Here is an 18,860-nt window from a genome sequence, read left to right as displayed (position 1 = left end):
CGCCCTATAGATCTATTTGGGGTTGTGCGGAGACCCCAAAGCACCGAAGGCAGCTCGGTGACCCATGCGCCGGCGGCATGTCCCACTTCTCGCAGGAGACGAGGCTTCAAACCTTGCAGAATAAGTCCATTCGCCCGCTCCGCTTGTCCGTTTGTTTGGGGATGCACCACAGATGCAAAATCCACTCGGATACCTTGGTCTGTACAGAAACTTATGAATCTGTCCGAGTCAAAGTTTGTTCCATTGTCAGTGATTATGCTGTGAGGTACCCCGAATCTGGAGATGATGTCCCTGACAAACTTGATGGCCGTAAGGGCGTCGAGCTTTTTGATGGGCTTGGCTTCAATCCACTTTGTGAACTTGTCGACTGCCACCAACAGATGTGTGAATCCCCCTTGGCCTGTCCTGAATGGACCGACTATATCTAATCCCCATACTGCAAACGGCCAAACAAGAGGGATTGTCTTCAACGCAGATGTTGGTTTGTGGGACTTGTTAGAGTAGAACTGACAGCCTTCACATCGGTCGACCATATCTTTCGCCATTTCATTCGCCTGCAGCCAGAAGAAGCCAGCTCTGAATGCTTTGGTGACGATTGCCCTTGAGGAGGCGTGATGACCGCAGGTTCTCGAGTGAATTTCTTCCAGGATTAACTGTCCCTCCTCAAGGGAGATGCATCGTTGAAGGACGCCTGAAACGCTTTCTTTGTACAACTGGCCATCAATGACAGTGAACGACTTTGACGTGCGGACGATCTGTCTGGCTTGGACTTCGTCTTCTGGTAATTCTTGCCTCAGGATGTATGCAATAAACGGCACAGTCCAATCGGGGATGATAGCAAGAATCTCCATGATCAAATCAACCACAGCAGGGACTTCGACTTCAGTCGGATTTGTCGAGCTCTTTGGTTGTACTGGTTCCTTTGTGAAAGGATCTTCTTTAACTGAAGGACGGTGGAGGTGCTCGAGGCAGACGTCACTCGGGACTGGTCTCCGAGTGGATCCGAGTTTTGCCAACTCATGAGCTGCTTGGTTTTTCAGTCGTGGAACATGGTGGAGTTCCAGACCTTCAAACTTTTTCTCGAGCTTCCTCACTGCATTGCATTATGTGGTCATGGTGGGGTTCCTGACGTCCCACTCCTTCATCACTTGATTAACCACCAAATCCGAATCACCATAGACCATCAGGCGACGGACGCCGAGTGCGATGGCCATGCGCAGTCCATAAAGGAGAGCTTCATACTCTGCCTCGTTGTTGGAGGAATCAAAGTGTATCTGCAACACATACTTGAGTTTGTCACCCTTTGGTGATATGATCACAACGCCAGCGCCGAAGCCATTCAACATCTGGGACCCATCGAAGAACATTGTCCAATGAGCCGAGTACATGTGGGTCAATTGCTGTTGTTCTACCCATTCTGCTATGAAGTCAGCCACAGCTTGAGACTTTATAGCTTTCTTGGCCTCGAACTTGATGTCGCAGTATAACATCTCCATTGCCCACTTCGCCACTCGGCCCGATGCGTCCCGATTCTGTAGGATTTCCGACAACGGAGCATCAGAAACGACGGACACCGAGTGGTCTTGAAAATAATGAGCCACCTTCTTCGCAGTCATGTAAATCCCGTAGATAAGTTTTTGATAATGGGGATACCTCTTCTTGGAAGGAGTCAGGACTTCGGAGACATAATACACTAGCCGCTGAACCTTGTATGCTTTGCCATCTTCTTCCCGTTCAACTGTGAGAATAGTGCTGACGACTTGATTTGTAGCCGCGATGTAAAGAAGAAGGGGTTCTTTACTGAGCGGAGCAGTAAGAACCGGCTGGGTGGAAAGTAGGACTTTGAGGTCGTCGAATGCGATTTGGGCTTCGTCTGTCCACTCGAAAGTATCTGATTTCTTCATGAGTCGGTACAGAGGAAGTGCCTTCTCGCCGAGTCGACTGATAAACCTGCTCAAAGCCGCTAGGCAACCTGTGAGTCTTTGAACATCGTGTATTCTGACCGGCCATTCCATTCGGACGATGGTCCCGATCTTTTCGGGGTTGACGTCGATCCCTCGTTCGGAAACGAAGAAACCGAGTAACTTTCCGCTGGGGACGCCGAATGAACACTTGGCTGGGTTGAGCTTGATATCGTACCTACGAAGGTTGGCGAATGTTTCTGCCAAGTCGGTCAGCAGGTCGGAACCTTTGCGTGACTTGACTACGATATCATCCATATACGCCTCCACATTCCGACCGATCTAGTCGAGGAGGCATTTTTGGATCATGCGCATAAAGGTTGCTCCTGCATTCTTCAAACCAAATGGCATAGTGATGTAGGAGAAGCACCTGAATGAGGTGATGAAGGCTGTTTTTAATTCATCGGGGCCATACAGACGGATCTGATGATAGCCCGAGTAGGCATCAAGGAATGACAAACGCCCGCAACCCGCAGTCGAATCGACAATTTGATCGATGCGGGGGAGCGGAAAATGGTCTTTCGGGCAGACCTTATTGAGATGCTTGAAGTCGATGCACATTCGGAGCGACTTGTCTTTCTTGGGCACCATGACAACATTGGCGAGCCACTCGGAGTGGTGTACCTCGCGAATGAAGTTGGCTGTCAAAAGCTTAGCCACCTTTTCTCCGATTGCCTTCCTCTTGTGCGTGGCGGACCGACGCAGGCGTTCTCGGACAAGCCGAGCGACAGGATCCACATGCAGTCGGTGCTCAGCCAACTCCCTGGGTACACCTGGCATGTCAGCGGGCTTCCATGCGAAGATGTCCCAGTTCTCACGAAGGAATTGGATGAGGTCGGCTTCCTATTTAGGATCGAAGGTGGTGGAGATGTTCGTCGGGGCAGCGGTGTCGTCCGTCGGGTGGATGCTGACCTTCTTCGTCTCTCCCGCCGACTGGAATGCGGACTCCGAACCTGGCTTCTTCGAACGCATCAAGTCAGCGGGGTCGACTGTTTTCTTGTACTCGTCAAGCTCGAGGACATCCATCTGCTGATCGGCGATCCTCGATCCCTGCTGCAGACACTCTTCGGCCCGCTGTCGATTGCCGGTGAATAGTGATCACACCTTTTGGGCCTGGCATCTTCAGCTTCAGGTACACGTAACATGGACGGGCCATGAAACGCGCATACGCCGGGTGGCCCAGAATTGCGTGGTACGCACTCTGGAAGTCCACCACCTCGAACGTCAGCTTCTCCTTGCGGAAGTTCTTGTCGGAGCCGAAGACGACGTCCAACGCGATCTGGCCGAGTGACTTGGCCTTTCGTCCAAGGACGACTCCATGGAACTGCATGCTGCTCTCGCTAAGTTTGGACATCGGAATGCCCATCCCCTTGAGAGTGTCAGCGTACATGATGTTCAAGCCACTGCCGCCGTCCATGAGGACTTTGCGCAGTCGGACTCCTTCCACCACCGGGTCGACGACCAGAGCCTGCCTCCCTGGGGTGGGTACGTGTGCTGGATGATCCGACTGGTCAAAGGTGATCGCAGTCTGAGACCATTTGAGGAACGTAGGGTTGGTCGGCGTGGCCATGTTCACCTCCCTGTTCACCAGCTTCAGTCGACTCTTGCTCTCAACGTCAGCAAAAATCATCAGTGTTGCATGGACTTGGGGGAACGGATCCTCCTTGTCCTCCTCATCCTGTTCATTGCCCTTTTCACTCGGTTGCCCTTCGCCGAACCCCTGGATCAGGAGGCGACATTGTCGAGTGGTATGCTTCGGATATATGGCGTTGCCCTCTTCATCCATCTTCGTGTTAATTGGACATGGCTAGTCAAGGATGGGGTTTCCGAACTGCTTCTTCTTGGGGGTGAACTGAGCCTTTCCCTTGCCCTTGAACTTGGCATTGGTAACGGCTGCGAGCTCTGCCTGCAGAGTGGACGGAGCTTTCTGCTTCTGCGTCCGAGTGTTGTTCCCATCTCCATCGGCGACTGTTTTGTGCTTGCCGCTACGAATGCGGTCCTCTTCTTCGCCATTTGCATAGTGTGCCGCTATCTCCATCATCTTACTCATGGAGATGTCGCCTGTTCGACCGAACTTCAGGTACAAATCTCTGTGCCGCACGCCTGCCTTGAAGGCGCAGACTGCTTGGTGCTCTGTGACGTTCTCCACCGTGTGGTAGAGGGTCGTCCAACGCTGAATGAAATCGCGCAGGGGCTCATTCTGCTTCTGGACATAGTGCTGGAGCTCCACGAGACCAGCAGGGCGTTTGCGCGTCCCTTCGAAGGTCCTGATGAAGACTCGGGCCAGATCTGCCCAACTGTAGATGCTTGAGGGAGCCAACTGGTTCAGCCACGCTCGTGCCGAGCCGTCGAGCATCAGAGGGAGGTGTTTCATGGCGACGTGGTCGTCCCCTCCTCCGATCTGGACTACCACTCGGTAGTCATCCAGCCACGTTTCTGGCTTGGATTCTCCTGTAAACTTGCAAATCCCCGTCGCCAATCAGAAGTTGGGAGGGATGTCAGCCGAACAGATGGCTCGACTGAAACACTCGAGACCAGAGACGATGGTCCTGCTTCCGCTCAGACGGTCCATATCGTGACCATCGCGGTGGGCTCGGCCCCTGTCGACCCTCCTCTAGGCGATATGCCCTCTCGCGTCGGGCCTTGGATCATAAGTGTCACTGACTGAACGCCGATCATCATGATGTCGGGGCCCGTAGGGCCCACCCCGCGGAGGGGTGCGTGAGCGGCGACGATCTTGAGGATTCATAGAATGGCTGCCTCCCCTGTGTCGCTGATGCGAACCGGGGCTGTGAACTGACCGATGCGTGTTTGCATGAACAGAACTATTGTGAATCCTGTTGTGCGACTGGGAGACCGCCGAATTTTGCTGATGCGCCATGTGCAGCAGGGCACGGATCTGTTCGATCCCTCTGCCAGCCTCTGAATCAGTCGGCTGGAGGGAATCGGCTATCTTGGCGACGGCAGCCAGGTTGAGGACGGGTGTGCGAAACACCTCCACGTTGCTCTGACGAGTTCGCCGACTGGCAGAACGGCGGGGCTGACGGCGAGCGCCGGAGGTTTCGCCGACCTCGTGCTCATTCCTGCCGGTTTGGCGAGGGCTTTCATGGGAGTTGGCCATGTGCACTTCGGTTGCAGGCCCGCGACCCACGTACTCGGAAGGAAACTCAGTCGGAACTGAGTCCGAGCATTGGGACAGCGGCGCAACTACAACCGACTCGAGGACCGCCACTTGTGAAGACGCGCTCTGGCGCGCTTGGGCGTGTTGCACCCAACACTGGAGCCGCGGACGGCGAGACCGCTTGTTGCGGCGCGCGACAGGGGCGAAGGTCGACACCGGAGCCGACTGCTGGAGAAGAAGGATGCCGCGGGCGCCGGCACGGAAGTGCGTAGCCCCGCGACTGGGGAGCGCCTCGACGTCAAGAGGGGCATCCCGAAGCCATACCGAATCGTCGACGATGAAGGAGAGAGCGCCGAAAAGAATCTCGCGACACATGCTCAAATCACCACCGGACGACATGACGAAAAGATGTAGCCGCAAACTCGCCGAAAAGTCGCTTAGACGCCTGCCCCACGGTGGGCGCCAACTGTCGTGGGTATAAGTCTGATAGTAGATGTGTAGGGTACGAAAGGATGGGCAGAGCCTTAGCTACGACGAGGTTGTATGAGTTCAGGCCCCTCTACGGTGGAGGTAAAATCCCTACGTCTCAGTGCTCTTGGGAGCTTGTTGTCGAGTGGAATATGGATTACAGTGAATTGCTAACCCCTGCACCAGTGGGGAAGGGCGGCTTATATATAGTGCGCTACCCTTCATAACGGTTCGGTGCATAGGGGTGGAGTAGTGGCGAATAACTGCATACGTTACAGGTAACGTATGTCTTAAATGCTAACAAAGGTACATGGAAACGCATGACCATTGCCCTCCAGGGGGGTTACGATGTACAGAGTGGAATCCAGTCGGTAAGTTTGATACGCTCCGAATGCTCATCTCCGACTGGATGATGTAGGAATCGTCACCGACTAGATGACGGAAAGTCCTTAATTCAGTCGGAACTGACTAAGGGCCTTATCCCTTATGAAGGGTAGTCCTTGGGTAGGACCTATAGGGCAGGTCTGTGACCCTACCCTAGGACTATAACCCCATCAATCATCGCATCATGCGCAGCATCAGCATTGCATCGGCATCCCGTTGCCGCCAGTTTTCAAAACTTGCAACCGTTGTTAGTTGCCGGTTCTCGTTGTTGTCCGTTCTGAGCCCGACCACACACGCACGCGCCTGCGGCATCGTCTAAATCTTGTTTATAAAATGTGTTTAAAACTTTCTCTATTTGGGTTGGAACTTGGCGTGCGGTCGTAATTAGTTGTAGATAGGTCGCCTGTCAAGTTTCGTCGCAATCGGAGTCCGTCTGGTACCCGAACGATCGACCGTAGCGGCACCGTATTCGGTCTATCGCCGAACGTCTTTCGATATTTTAAATCTCATTGTCGGGCCGCCCGTTTCCCTCTCTTCCCTGGCTAACCTACTCTACGCGGCCACATAGCCCGTCCCGCGTTAGGAACTGTACGATTCCGACCGCGCGGTTGGATCCGGGACGAAATTTTGCTAACCTAGCCCCCATTGTCTATAAATAGACCCCCATGCATTTTTAGACACCACCTCTCCTCCCACCTCGGGATCCGCACCCCTAACCGTAATCCCACCTCTCTCTCTCCTCCCTCCAGCCGCCGGGCCCATCGGAGCCCATCTGGGGCCCGCCCAGGCCCGGATCGCGCCGCCCCAGCCGGCTCCCTCCTCCTCCCGTTGCATCTCGCCGCCTCCAAGCCAGGCCCGAAGCCCCGCCTACCTCCCGCGCCCCTAGCGCCACTAGCCTCGCTGCCCGCCTTCGCCGCCGGCGAGCCTCGCCCTGCTCCTCTCTCCTCTCTTCTTCTCTCCCTAACCCTCGGTACCTCTCTCTCCCGCAGGTCCCCATCACCATGGAGCTCGGTGGCCGCCTCGCGCCTCCACCGCTGGGAATGGCTCCCGCAGCACCAGATCCGGCCAGCCCCCTCTCGGATACGTTCGACCCTGTCCAGTTCACATCCCCGGTCGGTGTTGACCCGCCATGCTTCGTCGTGTGCAGCGTCGGGAGGACGAGGAGGCCAGATCGATCCCTGCCGCCGAGCGAGCGCTCGCGTGGATTGTGATCCGCACGGGGCCCAACTCCCCTCGGCCCAGCGAGGCTGCCTCAGGACCGCGCCGTCCCAGCTGCCTCACCGCCCAGTCAGCCACCATCCCTTGGCCCATCCTCCTCCCTCCAGGCCGGCCCAGGTGAGCAGCCCGAGATCTATTCCTCGCCCAGTCGAATATTAGCTTTGTCGCGCCTAGTTAGTTAGGCCCGTTAGATTATTTTCTTTTAGGGACTTTCGGAATTATTTAAATTCCAAAAAATAGATGAATATGCAAACGCCCGAAACTTTTAATCCGTATGTCGGATTGCGATGATTTAGATATGGATCTTGCGTAGTTTTGTGCGTAGATTACGAATTTACAACTTGCGTAATTGCTTGAAGTAGTTTGAACCGCCGAATGCCTAGTTTTGCGTGCTGTCTTAATATGTTAGCGTCCCGTATTAATTTTTCGTGCGTGTCCGTATTGCCCGAACCCCGTAGATAAAATGTTCATGTTTTAGGAACCCATTTGCCATGTATTTTAGAGTAGTCGTTGGTATTTTTGCATGTAGGATTCCGAAGCTAGTTATTATTTCGTGTTTAGGACATATTCCCGCATATACATGTGTAGTTGTTTTTATTTTGCAACCCCTCATGTTATATATGTTTTCGGGGTAGAAAAATCCATAGGATTTAACTGTGTATTTAGTTTTAGCTTTTGAGCAAGTTAGTTCCCGTGATATTTTGCCATGTTGTCCTTTTTTTGTGAGATTTAATCCGTGCGTGATATGATGGAGTTGTCAACTAGAGAGTTGTTCTTGGATATCTAGTCTAGCCCCTGGTAATTTTTGGTTCCAATAGAAATCCATGTTTAGGTGTGGTTTGTTTGTTCTTTACTTGCTAGGAAATAGTGCTGATTTGGAGATGCTGAAATATTTCTAAGTCAGAAATCTGTTATATTTTGTTGCTGTCTTTGCATGAGTTTATCTGGTGATCTGTAGCTCTTTTGAGGTTGGTGCAATGGAGTTAGTTGTAGACTTTAGGATTCTCTAGCATGCTGTGAATTTTCATGCCATTTGGAGTCCTCTAGGTTTTGGTTTTGCTGCTGTCAATATGCCTTCAGATCGAAAACTGCAGTTTCATAAACTGTTATTTTCACCAAGTCTGAAACTGTGTGTGAGAAGCCATTTTGTGACTTCTTTTCCTAGTGTGCCATGCTTCCATGCTAGATGTTATTGGTTGTATGTGGTAGTCCATCTTGACCTCTATTGCCTCATGCCTTGGTTGAGCATTTTGGGTTTGTGTAGCTCGTAGTTGTGGGGTGTAGAAAATGCTATGTGGCTGATTTTGGCACATTGTAGAGATTTCTTGTTTAGCTCGTAGTTGTTGAACCGTTGCTCCGTTTTGGTCGTTTCCTATATGAAACTTGCTTAGAATCACGTGTAGTTTCATTTTATCTTTCTGGTTGTATGTTTTGAAGTGCTCGTGACTGTTGTTGCACACATTTTGCATTCATGCCATCATATCTTGCGGTGTCCGTATCTTTTGAACCGTAGCTCCGTTGGAGATGTTCTCTATGTGTAACTTGCTTGTAATGATACGTAGAATCACATGAACCTATTTGCTTTGTTGTTTAACAAATTTTTAAACGTGTTAATTCAGATCTAGACAGAAAATTTAACATGTGAGGTCGTTTCGGAGATGCTATATGTCATTTCCGACCTCATTTAAAATGCCTAGATAGGTAGATTAATTTCGCTTCACCTCTTACCATGTGTAACCACATTTAATATTGCCGAGTACCTAATCGGGATAGAACTAAATAATCCGTATGTGGAGTTTCGCCAATATGCAACTCGTTGCATATTGAACTTCACTTAATGTGTAGTGTTTGCTTGTGTGATTTGTCATGCCGTGACTTGTATATGTTCAGCTTCTCATGCATCATTTTTGTTGTGCATCGTGTGGTGAAAATCGTGTGTTGATGCTTGTTTCCGATTTGCTTCGTCTCGATAGAGTTCCGCAAGCGTGTCGGGAAGTGAGGACTCGTTCGACTACATCGGTTCGTCTGCTTCACGGAGTCATTCTTCTTCCAAGAGGGATCTCAGGCAAGATGATCATTTCCCCAGATAACATTACTATCATTGTCATGCTAGTTTTACCGTTTCTATCATTATGTCTAGTTGCCTACCACCTGTTAAATATCACCTCTCAACAATGCCATGAAAACCTTCACCAGTTCACAACCTAGCAAACCACAGATTGGCTATGTTACTGCTTGCTTAACCATGTGTTAGCGTTGCTAGTTGCAGGTGCAGTTGCTTCCATGTGACAACATGTGTTCCTTGTTATATCACCCTATTAATTGATATTTAATTTAATGCACCTATATACTTGGTATAAGGTGGAAGGCTCGGTCTTTCTAGCCTGGTGTTTTGTTCCACCTTTGCCCCCTTAGTTTCGGCTACCGGTGTTATGTTCCATAATTGAGCGTTCCTAACACGATCGGGGTTGTTATGGGGACCCCCTTGATAATTCGTTTTAGATTAAAGTTGGTCTAGCAAGGCCCAACTTTGGTACTACATTTTCTTAATAACCTAATAAAATTGCATAGGGACTTTCCGGACCCCGAGGATAATTAATCAACCCCCGGGCCAGTGCTCCGCATGAGTGTTGGTCCCACCTGAGCGATGTCCGGCGCCCCCTGGTCAACCAGGGTTTAGCGATCCCGACATCTAGCTCATCCGTCGTGTCCTGAGAACGAGATACGCGGCTCCTATTGGGATCGTCGACACGTCGGGTGGCCTTGCTGGATTAGTTTTACCTTTGATGAAATATCTTGTGCATCGGGATTCCGGTGATGCTTTGGGTAATCTCAGAGTTGAGGTTTTCCACTAAGGAGTCCGACGAGATCGCGAGCTTCGTGATCGAGGATTTCTATGCGGCTTGTGGTAATTTGTGATGGACTGGTTGGAGCACCCGTGCAGGGTTAAATCTTTCGGAAAGCCGTGCCCGCGGTTATGTGGCAACGTGGAAACTTTGTTTAACACTGGTTCTAGACAACTTAAAGTTAACTTAATTAAAATATGTCGACCGTGTGCATAACCGTGACTGTCTCTTTGGTGAGTTCCTTCTCCGATCGAGGACACGGTGGGGTTATGTCTGACGTAGGTAGGTGTTCAGGATCATTCATTTGATCATCAGTAGTCACGTCCGCTGTGCGTAGATCTTCCCCCTCTTATTCTTGTACTCGCAAGTTTAGCCACTAAAGAAATGCTTAGCCCTTGCTGCAACCTCACCACTTCACCATACCTCATCCATTAAGCTGTGCTAGTCCTTATACCTTTGAAAATGAGATTGTTGAGTCCCCTGTGGCTCACAGATTACTACAACACCAGTTGTAGGTACAGGTAAAGGCTACTTGACGCGAGCGCGTTGATTGTTCATTTGGAGTTGCTTCTTCTTCTTCTTCATCGATCTAGGATGGGTTCCAGGCCGACAGCCTGTGATAGCAAGGATGGACGTCGTTCTTCTTTTCTCGTTTGTTTTCGTCCGTAGTCGGATCCTGCTCTTCTTCATGATGTTTATATATTGTACTGATGTGACTCTGATGTAGCTTGTGGCGAGTGTAAGCCAATTCTATATAACTCTTCTTTTTAGTACATGTACTTGTAACGATATCCATTCTTGCGAAAAGACAAGATGCGCTTCTATCCCTGACGAGGCCCTTGTGCCAAATTAAGGATAGGGTCGCATCTTGGGCGTGACACTGACACTGTTGAACTTCACAAAAATAGTATACAACTAGAACTAGACAACACAATTTAACTAATTGAATAATTGGGCGAGATAGAAATGTGAAACATGTATGTGCGTATGAACCATTGTTTCCCTTGCTGGTGAAACGTTGGTCAATGCTAAAGTAGCTGTGGAAGAACAAGCACACAAACAGACACTTAATAATACATGAACCTTCCTGAAAGTAATACATGAAATTCTGTGTACACACGTTTTTCTCACTTTCACATAAACATTTTTTTTTCCAAAACAAAATTGTAGGAGAATACAATTTGGCAAAACTTGAAAACATGCATGCACAGATAAGGTGGTGTGCAAAATAATAAATTGCGTGTATATGGCCATGGAAAGCCGCAACTAACTAGCATAAGACATAGAAAAGGAGGTCCTCATTTGTGCGTGTTTGAAATTGTAGGGTTTGTGGTCCATCCCATATTCCTCTGCGCTTATCCATGGTGCCGCTCACAATCGCATATCCGAGGCTAGGGGGTAGGGACCTTCTTATACTGTCTTTTCAAAGAGTCCACCTTTTATACCGATATAAGATTCCTAGTATCTTCCACTAGTTTTCGGGATAGAGTCCAAATCAAATTACCAACCACGATCATATTTGTGTGTTAACGGATTCTATCCATTATGTCCCTGGAGCACACGCTTGTGATCAACGCGTCGTAATAGAGTATAAATTCCTCTAATTACGTAAATCAACATTAGGGCTGTAATCTAACTATACGATCTAGCTCCTTCCAATCATCACTGTATCCGGGTAGTATTTCCAATACAAATAGTATATTGTATTCCAGTGATAATCGACCAGCTTCCTTAAGGATATAACTTAAGTACGTTCCAACAAGTGATAATTCCATGACAATCATGTAAAGCAATTCCATGCATAAATACATGTGTAATTCCATAATGAGGTATTTTAAATATTAGTAATCCCTATATCAATGTTTGAATATAGTTGCAGGACACATAATTCCAGCATCTCCCACTTGTCCAAAACGATCATTCAAATATTCGTAAATCCATAGCCTAAACATGCTTGCCAAATAACTCTAGACTAAGAAGCTTAGTCAAGGGACCAGCAATCGTATTAACACTATGTTAAAAACTCCATAAATATATATTGTGATATATTCCTTCAATATGTTTCCTTGTTGTGACCCCTAAGATCACTAGAGACCTTAATTTCTGCCTAAGTATTCCAGCATAGTTGTCCTCGGTGTTTCGAGTATAATTTCATTGGGTGCAATTCCACCTTTACAGGCGCCTTGAGTGCTACTTCCTCAAGTGAAAATTCCGCATTAATTATTTTCAGTCACATATATCAATACCATGAATAATTCCACATTGAGTCAAAATATATGAGAACCATGTTGAGTAAATTTTCAGAACCACATAAATATCAAATCCAATCAGTAAATGAAGTTCCGTAAGTAACCATGTTTGAATGAACTTCCTGACTTTAGTCACTGAACCTGCACCATATTAGCACTACAAAAATAAAATTGAATATGCGTACCTAGACTTATTTCTGATCTCGTAGATACAATAATAGCTTCCTCAATGTGCTTAACAAGTGACATGTTGTGATACACTTTCCACAATCTAATATGATATGTGGCATTCCCTTAGCTTCTTGTATTTCCTTCCACTACTTGAATGCAGCATAAATTCCGGAAGCTAAGGTAATATTGTATAACAAAGATACAATAAATTTTAACACCATGTGTTATACCATTTTCCTCACAAGTTCAAACATAATTCCTCAATGAGTTTGATTTCAGGTACTTTAACAAGTTTGCAATTTTCCATAGATAACATTTACAAAAAACATGCGCTGTGTAGTTCCACAACCAAAACATAGGAAGCTTCAAACATTCCTTTCATATGAAAGTTAAAACATGACCAAGCTTTCACTTCCATCAATGTGATTTTATCATTGCAAACAACAAAACAATGTTAATGTATACAAAAATAAAGCAAAATATTTTACACTTACATTTTAGATGACCTCCTCGCTTCATTTAGAAAACCATATGACACTTCCATTCCATTGATGTGAAGCTTGTTATAATACCATAAATTGTAATGTATTCAATTAGCAAACCATGTCTTTAGTTCCTCTTTCCCAAATTCCAAGAGTGAGAGTTTCCACAAAGTATATTTCCTTTTGTGTGAAGAACTGAATAGCAAGAGTGACATTATAATATTCCAATGAGCCAAATTTCCTCATAAACGAATAAAACCACTTACAATCAATGGGCTTGCGATTTCTTGGTGTGATAATAAGTTCCTAGTCTATACAATTCCTCATTGAGTTTATTCCTTCCCGCAATTCTTCCACCCATAATTGTCATTGATGAGAAAACCTTCTTAAGAGAATTTAAAGATTCCTCTAAATTTTAGAGTTACTCCCCTCCCCCCAAAAAAAATTACGTAAAAATTATCCAAATATGAAATTCCAAGTTAATTCCTCCCACTTATCCTAAGCATGTTAGTGTCAGGAGTTACACTTGTAGTTTCCATTGGGGCCAAGATTAAATTCCAGTATGATTGTCAACAATTCCACCATTGATCATAAAAATAAGGGTGTTCCTATTTTCCACCAGTTTCCTTTTTTTCATATAACAAATAAAACATCCTTTGATCCACTAGAATAACAATCGAAATTTCCTCGCGTGTGCTTTGTAGTATGTGATAATTTCCTGCTAAGATAGTGTATTTCCTACCAGTCTAAAAGACATATAGTGACTGTGCTAGATGAAGAATGATAACAACAAATAGCGGTATGCAACACTCCTTAAAAAAATGGAATATAAAAGATATTCAATTCCTCCACTCAATTGTGGAGTATGGTATATTCCAGTAATGAATAATTCCATGCTCTTTACATGTTCAATTGATATATTCCTGAAGTGTACTTTCCCCCACCAATCAGTTGTTAAAACTTTGATATCCTTTAATCAACTGATTTTCCACTTCAGTACGTAATGTGACAAGCACAATAAAACATTCTGACATGTACTTCAAATAGTATAAATATAACCATATCAAGTGCAATTATCAATGAATGTGATAAAATAAATAATCTAGCCTCTAGTGGGAGTGGGAAAAATACCATAACTATATAAAAAAATTATATGATGTGAAGTTTTCTTTTGTAATTTCCTTCCACCTCAATAAAAGGTGTGCCAGTAAAAATGTACAGTATATATGCTTCACAAAATACCAAAGTCCTCCCACTAAAGTTTAGAATTTCAGAATCAATAAGACAATTCATCTAGTTCCAAGATATGTGTCCAAGTCGTTGATGATGTAGATAATAAAATTCCAAGCATGTGTTCCCATTGTCGGTATTCCTCCATATAGAGTTATCTTTTCCAAATACACACATTTATTTGCCAACTTCGAGTGGACATCAAGAAGGATAGACCATTGTGTGAAAATTCATAAAGCACTAATGTAACCGTTGAGTCCACTCTTCCTTTTCCAAATAATATGTCATAATCAATAAATTCCAAAGATATAACAATAAATCAAATACCTTCACATCGAAGTTGCATAGAGTGTCCTATAAAAATAATACTTTTCCTCTACCACGGAGTTCCATGGCAAAATTTCCAATTCCAAAGTGTATAAGATTTAGCAGCAATGGCAAAACACACAATATATAAAATTCCCTTTGATACATCAAGTGAGAGCAAATTTCCGCCATTTTCCACAGAGTGGTTCCATCTTCCTCCATAAATAAGTGATTGCCATAATAGACACTTTTTTAATTCCTTCCGATGCAAGGTTAGCATAATAGCGTATCCATTAATACTAATTTCCCTCCAAAACGGAGTTTTAGGACATAATTTCCAATACCAAAAAACACATCAATTTTCCGGCAAAAGAAGAGCAAATTTCCTTGTCCTCAGAGTGGCTATCATATTCCTCCATACACAAGTGATGCTCAATAATAATACTTGTCTGAAACCCCTCTCCAAGTTATGCACAATGTCGATGCTATCTTTGCACCGGAGTAACCGCAAATCCATCCAGTCTTCCATGATCCAAGGACCTCTGGATTATTATTTTTCGTAGGGACTAGTATTCTTCCAAGGAGTAAACTTCATCTCCGTTAAGTCAAAATACGAATTCCTTTTTTTTGTATGTAGTGTCTCCCAACTTCTTCCAAAACAAGTGACATCAACTTCCAATGAAGAAACTGGAAAAGAAAAGCATTCTCCTCAAGTATTCCGTTTTCCACATGTATCAACAAGAAAGTGTTTAATGCCTTCTCTCCCTTGAACGTATTCAAGCATCAATTATGTGTAATCAAGATTCTAGCATATCAACAACTAGAAGTGCGGACACAACCACATGGTGGTGTGTATTTAGCATGTGCATTCCTCATCGCAAGAGTATGTGTTCCAGCGTACACCAAATTCCGGTGTACGTCGTCTAGAGCGGCTGTCCAACAAATTGTTATGTGAAGGGAGTCGATATAAGGACGTGCTGAAGAAATTCCAATTCGAATGAATCAGCCGCAGGCAGGCTCAAATCCTCTGAACATGCAAGCAGCAGCAAAGATATTTTCCTCGTTCCTTGTGCCAAGATAATACCTCTGCCTTTTCTTCCAAGCTTCCTTGCTCTTCGTAGTGCAAGATAAATATTAGTAGTAGAAGAAATAGTAACCTGAACTTTCAAGACTGATGACATAAATTGGCTATGATCCAATTGATTCTCTGTCCACGTGCTAAGTGGAAATAGCACGTCACTCCTTGAGTCTCACAACTTACAATCGAGCAACTACTTCCTCGATTAACACGTTCAGGCCTTAGCCCTCGTTGCATGTTTGCAACTTCTCATGTGATGAAGCCGGCGTGTTTTTTTTGGTCCAGTGATAATCGACCAACTTCCTTAAGGATATAACTTAAGTACATTCCAACAAGTGACAATCATGTAAAGCAATTTCATGCATAAATACATGTGTAATTCCATAATGAGGTATTTCAAATATTAGTAATCCCTATATCAATATTTGAATATAGTTGAGGACACATAATTCCAACAGTGCCCACATATGACCAGTTAATAGCTCGGTAGTTCAAGATGGTTTGTAGATTTATGTACTAACGATGAAAGAACGAACCTGCCCAGACAAGCGTATATGTAGCATGTTCTCTTTCTTGGACAAGCCAAACAGAATCAAGTCACGCTCACAATCAGCAACTGATTCACATCACGTATGTTGTACCATCACATGTGACCTTCCAACATCCATGGAGATGAAGACGGTCATTTGTGCAGCTCCTAGTGTCATTTACACTAGCAACCACTTTGCCCGCATGATGTACCTCTCTGAAATGAATGTGTGGTTAGCAACAAGACCAAAAAAAACAAGGAATAACCTATCTGAACCTTAACCCCAATCCTCTCTGAACTTCAGCCCCCTTCAAACTGGTGTGTCCGCCACTACAGAGTAGGGATGAGCTGGGTTGCCCGATGCAATACATCCATGGATATAGCTCTTCAGCACCTTGAGCACGGCACCATGAACTGCATTATGACGGCAGGTGGAATGGTGGGTCTCGCTGACCCCAACAGTGGCAGCAGGCAACGAGCGGTGGACCACCATGGCGAGAGGTGCGCGCCGAAGAGAGGATGGAAGGGATGACTCCGATCCACTGAATGGCCTTGGTTCGTGTCATTAAACGGCTTCGTGTTAGAAACATAAAAATCCACAAAGGAAAATCCACAAGGAAGCTAATCAGGCGCATGCAACCTCTGTACTCAAAGGTGAAAGAGACATCAGTTAGAACGATAAGATGAACGTAAACTGTTTGCAACCTGAAACGTGATTCTCTCGGGAGGTCGTCCGTCCGGGAGCGGAGCCAGCCAAACATAAACTCCAGGCGACCGTGGCGGATCGGGGTCTCAATCTGGCGGACGTCTCCTCATGCACGCACGGCCGACGCGCAGGTCCTTTCCCGGCGCTCCATCTCGAGCGTGCCCTCCGTCGAGGTGAGGCCAGATCGAAGAGAAAGCCCATGACCTTGACGAACGACGGCGCTGGCGGATCTGGGAGGGGCCGCCGCCGCCCTTGTCGATCTCCCGCGTCTCATCTCTTCTCTTCTATTCTATTCTGAAAGGCAGGGGGGGGGGGGGGGGGGGGGGGAGGAAAACCATATTTGAAGTTTTTTGCGTCAAATAGGGGGCCAAACACACAGGACCCCTACAGAGCGAGGGGCTGCATATTCATTAATTTCGGTTACCTTCCAGAGGTTTTTACCTGGTCTTTTTCGGTTTTGGGAAGTTCTAGAAGATTCTTTAAACTTTTTTTTATTCTTTTTTGTTTCTTTTTTTTCTGCTTCTGTTTTAAAAATGTTTTGGATTTTCAAAAAGGGGGGGGAGGAAAACCATATTTGAAGTTTTTTGCGTCAAATAGGGGGGCAAACACACAGGACCTGCTACAGAGCGAGGGGCTGCACATTCATTAATTTCGGTTTTGGCAACCTTCCAGAGGTTTTTACCTGGTCTTTTTCGGTTTTGGGCAGTTCTAGAAGATTCTTTAAACTTTTTTTTATTCTTTTTTGTTTCTTTTTTTTCTGCTTCTGTTTTAAAAATGTTTTGGATTTTCAAAAAATATTCCGGAATTTGAAAATGTCCCGGAATTTGAAAAATGTTTCAGAATTAAAAAATTAATCCGGATCATAAAAAATATTCCGAAATTTTAAAAATGTTCCAGAATTTTAATAAATGTTCCGGAATATGAAAAATGTTCCGAAATTAAAAAAATGTTTTGGAATTTGAAAAAATGTTATGCAATTTTTATCAAAATGTTTCGGGTTTCTCAAAAAAATGTTTCGAAATTTGTAAAAATGTTCGGGTTTCAAAATTTGTTCTCAAAATTAACAAAATGTCCGTTCTTTAAAAATTTGTTCGCGCTTTCAAATTTGTTTGGTTTTTTTTCAAAATTTTGTTTTCACGATTAAAAAATGTTCGTGCTTTAAACAGTTGTTCGTGCATCCAAATTTGTTCATGTTCTTTTCAAAATTGTTCTTGGTTTTAAAATTTATTCTCAAAATTTAAAAAATGTTTGTCCTTTAAAAACAATCGTGCTTTCAAATTTCTTCGGAGTTTTTGAAAATTTTGTTCTCAAGATTCAAAAAATGTTTGTGGTTTAAAAAATTGTTTGTTCCTCCAAATTTGTTCACGTGTTTTTAGAATTGTTCTCCTGTTTCATTGCATTTTCACAAAACTGTTTGTAATTCGAACAAATGTTCTCCTATTTTATTTTTTCCCTTTTCCATAAAAATATTGATTGTTCTCAAATAATATTCTTGTTTAAGACGTTCATGTTCGAAATTTTAGGAAAAGTTTGAATCTGCAGCGGCTTATGGTTCGTGTTGTTAAATTTTACAGCTTTGTTATGTTCGTTAACATTCACGCATGTAACCTTCCACCTCTAGTAGTGAGTTGAGATGGTTAACCAAGGCATACTCTGACCTAGAGGTCCCGTGTTCGATTCCTGTTGCTCGCTCATTTTCTTTTTTACGATTTTCCATCCCTATTGCAAATGGGTCGGCCTAGAAAGCTCGCTTGCACGGCTAGATTTAAACGGGTCCGTGTCAGGCACGCAACATGCCTAGGGCCGTGCGTGGGCTTGGAGTCTGGGCACGCGGGCCGGCACGGCACGGTCCGTTTATTATATATATATATATATATATATATATATATATATATATATATATATATATATATATATATATATATATATATATATATATATATATATATATATATATATATATATGGCCCAATAAGCCCGAAAATAAATCCATAAGGTTAAAAATATGCGACCCGGCGTGCTAATCGGTCAACATGTCGGTACGTTTAATAACCGGACCGTGTCTGAGCCTGAAGACGCAATCCACGGGCTGGCACGGCACGACCCGATTA

The 18,860-nt window shown here is 45.2% G+C and overlaps 1 long non-coding RNA gene across 1 annotated transcript; it reads right to left on the bottom strand.

The window, feature by feature from the left end:
* Positions 1–14,394: 14,394 nt before the first annotated feature.
* LOC123413011 lies at positions 14,395–17,043 on the bottom strand. The gene is made up of 2 exons (XR_006613659.1): positions 16,749–17,043; positions 14,395–16,594 (listed from the first exon to the last, which is right to left on the bottom strand). It is a non-coding gene; the product is annotated as an uncharacterized LOC123413011 (long non-coding RNA).
* Positions 17,044–18,860: the final 1,817 nt, after the last annotated feature.

This window comes from Hordeum vulgare, chromosome 7H (genome assembly GCF_904849725.1).
Source record: "Hordeum vulgare subsp. vulgare chromosome 7H, MorexV3_pseudomolecules_assembly, whole genome shotgun sequence".
NCBI classification, from domain to species: domain Eukaryota; kingdom Viridiplantae; phylum Streptophyta; class Magnoliopsida; order Poales; family Poaceae; genus Hordeum; species Hordeum vulgare.
Note: the sequence above shows the minus strand (reverse complement) of the source record. Positions and strands in the feature narration are given on the sequence as shown.